This window comes from Sitodiplosis mosellana, unplaced genomic scaffold (assembly GCF_009176505.1).
Source record: "Sitodiplosis mosellana isolate CC-2019 unplaced genomic scaffold, AAFC_SMos_1.0 Smas_scaffold_4412, whole genome shotgun sequence".
Lineage (NCBI taxonomy): Eukaryota > Metazoa > Arthropoda > Insecta > Diptera > Cecidomyiidae > Sitodiplosis > Sitodiplosis mosellana.
Genome location: NW_022599654.1, coordinates 1 through 5,998, shown reverse-complemented (window position 1 = coordinate 5,998; position 5,998 = coordinate 1). Strand labels below are relative to the sequence as shown.

The following is a 5,998-nucleotide window of genomic DNA, read 5'->3' as shown; positions in this document are numbered from 1 at the left end:
AGGTGATGAAAGAATAAATGTAAACATCTGATATTTTCAATGCAAAACATTCGATGTGAAACGCGAAATTAAACACACGTGCACAGGTGAAATTGTAATTCCATCAATTGTTCTGACATTGTTATCTTGAAAAATGTGTGCGATAATATTTTGTGGGCTTTAATTAGAATCGTCATTGCACGTGGATTGAATCATACAGTGTGTTGCCCACCGACGTGGCCGCACTTGAAAGTATATAAGAGGATGCGTTCGATTCGCATTTCCATCAAACAGTTCTTACCAATTGATACGTTCATAGTAAACTTCTAATAGTTCGAAGCTAGAAAAATGCTGAGCCGAAGTTCTTTCACACTGCTGCTCATTGGCTTGATGGTATCCGAGGTGAGTCGACAATTTCAGTCGATTTTTTTTATATTTTTCATGTTTGATACTTTTCGTGGACAATTTGTGATAATTTTTTCTGAAACAGGAAACTAATATTTTATTAAAAACAGTTAATAATACATAATGTATTAATCTCATCCGTTGTTCCCATTCCAAATGTATCACTTTGATTCAATTTCCACAGTTCTTAATCGGGGATGTGAGCGGAGCACCACCCGGGAGGAACGGTAAGATTGAAGTTTCATTTATTTATCCAGTTTAACTCTTAAATTCTATATACAAAGCACCTTGTAACGAAGAAATGGGAACCTCATTTATGCTAAACTTTTCATACATATTTTAGTAAACGAAAAAGACATGTATGGAGAGACAGCTCTGCATAGAGCTGCTTTTGCTGGTAATTTTGGACATTTTTTTTTATAAAAAAGAATGTTTTGCTCAATCCGTTTCATTGATCTATGAATATTTTCCATATTCTTTCAGGCAAAGTGAAGGAAGCTGAAGACCTCACCACTGAAGGAGCCGACCCTAATATTGGAAATAATTTTAATGAGACAGCTCTGCATTATGCTGCTAAGAGAGGTAACGTTGAATACTTATTGTTATTGAATAAAAGATTGACCTGATTTTATCCCATCGATCGGTGTTATTGTTCAGGTCACAAGAGTGTCGCCGAACTTCTCATCCACAAAGGAGCCAATCTTGACAGTGAAACTAATACGAAAGAGACACCTCTTCATTGTGCTGCTGCCCATGGTAATTTTGAATGCTCTTTTCGAGTACTATGCGCATTAGTATTGCTTAGCAGCAAGCATTGAATATGCTTCGGCCAATAGACAAGCATATCGCGATGCAATACAGTTGACATCACACCAGAGCGGAAAATAAGAGAAATTGAGAACTGCCCAAAAAAAATTTTTGGAGAAAAATCGGCATATTGTAAATGTAATGAATGAACAACAAACCAGTGTCTATGAAATGGAGATTAAAATTAAACATTATTGTCCAATCAATTCCATTATTATTTTTCACTTGGTGCATAGACAAACCAATCAGAACGTTTTGTTTACTTTCGTGTGTGTCGTCAGTGCTCTTTTCGTCCGATGCATTCGATTTATTTGCGAGTAGTGCTGCAACGGATGGGTGATTTTTGTCATCATTTTCCTTCAGTTTTTTGGCTTTGGGTGGTGAAATTGTTTTGTATTTTTTTCACTTTGAATTTTAAATTAATACTGATTTTCTACTCAGTGATTGACTGATTTTTCTACATCAAATTACAGAAAATGTGGTTTTGTGGTTATGTGATTATAGAAGTTGAATTTTACAACATATTGAAAAGTTTGACATTCAACGCATTTTTCTTATGTCATACTGTTATTATTATGTATAATGACAACTAGGATCGTCACTAGTAAACTGACACACAATAATTACATAAATTACATTTTTGATTATTTTGAATCCAAAAACCGCGGTTTAAATTTGTTAAAAATGCATGTTTTTGAACTGCCCAAAACCAACATTAGAACTGCCCAAATAGCTTCAGAACTGCCCGCTATTTTACGCCCTGCATCACACACAACTGCCGCGTACACAACTATCGTGCAAACAAACGTCGCATGTGCAGCCATCGCAACCAACTCACACACAAAACCGACTAGCATACATACACGGGTGTCAGAGTTGTGTGTGATGTGTACTAAATGGGAAATTGGTTTAATTTTTTCATTGATCCGTATTATTTAAGGTCACGGAGGTGTCGCTGATGTGCTTCTCAAGAATGGAGCTAACGCCAATATTGGAAATGATTTGAATGCCACAGCTCTTCATTTAGCTGCTGACTATGGTAATGTTGAATACTTGTTTTCATTAACACTATGATTGTTCTTGGGGCACCCAGGGCCCCCAGCGAACTTTAAAGTTGAATAAAAGTACTAAACAGTGTATAAACCAACCGGAGTTAAGTCTCATTGTATAGATTGAACATTTCCCTACACGAATGAAAAAAAAAACATATGCATATGTGTGAGTATGTGTAAAATACAGCCTGCCGCAAAACATGTTACGCTGTTGTTCTTGGGGGACCACAGGGCCCCATGGCTATTTTATATTATAGCTGGACTATGATAAGAGATATCGACTTGGTGTCTATGACGAAGTTGTAGTACTCAAGCTGCTCTACAACTTCGCCATAGACATCAAGTCGTTATCTCTTATCAGTTACGCGAAAAGCCGCGAAAACGTGAAAAACGCGAATTCATAGTTTCTCACTTTTCAAGGAACTGATAAGAGATAACGAGGTGGTGTCTATGGCAAAGTTGTAGCTCTGGTCGAGTACTACAACTTTACTACGACAATAAGTCGTTATCTCTTATCAGTTACGCGAAAAATGATAAGAAAAAAATCGCGTTTTTCACGGTTTTCTGCGGTTTTTCGCGTATTCCGCAAAACTGATAAGAGATAGCGAAATAGTGTCTATGGCAAAGTTGTAGTTCTGGTCAAGTACTACAACTTCACTACAGACACTAAGTCGTTATCTCTTATCAGTTACGCGAAAAAATGATAAGAAAAAATCGCGTTTTTCACGGTTTTCGCGGCATTTCGCGTAACTGATAAGAGATAACGACTTGGAGTCTATAGCGAAGTTGTAGCACTTAAGCTGCTTTACAAGTTTGGTATAGACACCATCTCGTTATCTCTTATCAGTTTCGCGGAATACGCGAGAAACCGCAGAAAACCGTGAAAAACGCGAATGTTTTCTTATCATCTTTTCGCGTAACTGATACGAGATAACGACTTGGGGTCTGTGGCAAATCATAGTACTCGACCAGAGCTACAACTTTACCATAGACACCATCTCTTTATCTCTTATCAGTTCCGTGAAAAATGATAAGAAAAAACGCGTTTTTTTCGCGGTTTTCAGCGGTTTCCCGCGTATTCCGCGAAACTGATAAGAGATAACAAGATGGTTTTCGGCAAAGTTGTAGAGCAGCTTGAGTACTACAACTTCGCCATAGACATCAAGTCGTTATCTCTTATCAGTTACGCGGAAACCGCGAAAACCGTGAATTTTTTCTTATCATTTTTTCGCATAACTGATAAGAGATAACGACTTGGTGTCTGTGGCAAAGTTGTAGTATTCGACCTGCTCTACATTTCTGTCGGAGAGGCAAGTCTCTTACTTTTTATCAGCTTCACTAAAACGATGTCGGAAAATTTTGCGATTTTCGAGTTTTTTCGCGTTTTTCGCGGAACTGATAAGAGATAAGCAATATTTGTTGCACCAAAATTATAGCAAACTTTGAGTATTACAACTTTGCTTCAGACACTAATTTGTTATCTCTTATCACAGTCCAGATTTCATATGAAATATCTTGGGGGCCCTGGAGTCCCCCAAGAACAGTAATATATTGCAAATATGAAGAACAGTCATAGTGTTAAATAAAAGATTGATTTGATCTTTTCCATCGATCTGAATTATTTTTCAGGTCACAAGAGTGTCGCCGAACTGCTCATCCACAAAGGAGCCAATGTTGATAGTGAAACTAATACGAAAGATACACCTCTTCATTATGCTGCTGCCCATGGTAATTTTGAATACTTTTTTCGAGTACTATGCGCATTAGTATTGCTTAGCAGCAATCATTGAATATGCTTTGGCCAATAGACAAGCATATCGCGATGCAATACAGTTGACATCACACACAACTGCCGCGCATACAACTATCGTGCAAACAAACGTCGCATGTGCAGCCATCGCAACCAACTCACACACAAAACCGACTAGCATACATACACGGGTGTCAGAGTTGTGTGTGATGTCTACTAAAAGGGAAATTGGTTTAATTTTTTCATCGATCTGAATTATTTTTCAGGTCACAAGAGCGTCACTGAAGTTCTCAGCCGTAAGGCAAACGATCTTAATATTAAAAATAATTTTCATCAGACACCTCTTCATTTGGCATCTATGCATGGTAAGGTTGACTTAATCAGATATCCCGTCGATCTCTTTCATTGATCCGTATTATTTTAGGTCACGGAGATGTCGTTGATGTGCTTCTCAAGAATGGAGCTAACGCTGATATTGGAGATGATTCGAATACCACAGCTCTTCATTTAGCTGCATTCAGTGGTAATGTTGAATGCTTGTTCTTATTAAAGAAACGATTGATTTGATCTCTTTCATTGATCCGTAATATTTTAGGTCACGGAGATGTCGTTGATGTGCTTCTCAAGAATGGAGCTAACGCTAATATTAGAGAGTTTTTGAAGCATACACCTCTTCATTATGCTGCTATACATGGTAATGTTGAATAGTTATTTTCACAAAATAAAGAATCGGTTTGATCTTTTTCATCGATCCAAAATATTTCTAAGGTCACGAAAATGTTGCTGAACTTCTCATTAACAAAGTCGCCAATATGGATGTCATGGATAATTTTAATCATACACCTCTTCATTATGCTGCTAGGAATGGTAATGTTGAATAGTTATTTTCACAAAATAAAGAATCGGTTTGATCTTTTTCATCGATCCAAAATATTTCTAAGGTCACAAAAATGTTGCTGAACTTCTCATCAAAAAAGGAGCCAAAGTTGATGTAAGAAATTTTGTGAATCTAACACCTCGTCAGTTAGCTGTTAGCCATGGTACTGCTGACTATATTAAATACCGCTTTGATCTTTTTCATTGATCTGTATTATTTTTCAGGTCACAATAATATTGCAGAACAATTGGAATAGATTTAATATGCTGCCAACAATGGTAATGTTGAATATTTTACTTTTCCGTACACTTTCCGCACGTTAAGGGAATTGAAATGGAAAGATTTTTTCAATCTCAATTAAATTTTAAATAAAACACCTTAAAGTGACTTTGCTTTTTCAAATTTCAAACATAAATCAATATGATTATTTATTTATAAACGAAATTTTGGTTCGGATGCATTTCGACATTTGTCATCCTCAGCGGGTATCAAATTACACTGGACTCAGCTCTCTGTTTGCGATTGTGAGTGAGAGAAAAAAGAAGAAAAGTATACACAGAAAGCAAAACATGTAACAATGTGTTGTGGTGCGAGCGCACGCCAAAAAATTACAACAACTAAAACAACAAAACTCGGTGTGAACACACAAAGGCACAACAAACCTCAAAATGAGACCCATTCGATTTTGATTGGCTTCAAATTTTCTGAAATTTCATTTTTTTGTGAAAAAATGAAATTCTGAAAGTTTCACGTTGATCGCGATTCACATTTGCATAAGTTTGGTTTTTGGCCCTCAATTTTTTCTTGAAATTTCCTTGAAATTTATTTTGTATGGGATGTGTAATCGATTCCGATTGACTTCAAACTCTCAGATTCTTATTTTTTCGCCATAAATCTTAGAAAGTTTAAAGCCATTCGGAATCGATTTACAAGTACCTCCCATACGGAATTGTCGAAATTTCGACTAAAATGACCGATTTTCACTGAAAATATGCATTTTCATACAAAATATAAAAAAAAGCACGAACAACTGTACGGAAAAATCAGAAGATTTGAAGATCTATTTAATTGTCGATGAAATATAATTAAATTATACGCAACAAATATGATTTAACAAAATAATGAGAA

The 5,998-nt window shown here is 36.3% G+C and overlaps 1 long non-coding RNA gene across 1 annotated transcript; it reads left to right on the top strand.

Annotated features, from left to right (window-relative positions):
• The first annotated feature begins 275 nt into the window (after positions 1-275).
• Positions 276-890, top strand: LOC129572202 (uncharacterized). Its single transcript, XR_008688405.1, has 4 exons — positions 276-381; positions 569-611; positions 728-781; positions 868-890. It is a non-coding gene; the product is annotated as an uncharacterized LOC129572202 (long non-coding RNA).
• Positions 891-5,998: the final 5,108 nt, after the last annotated feature.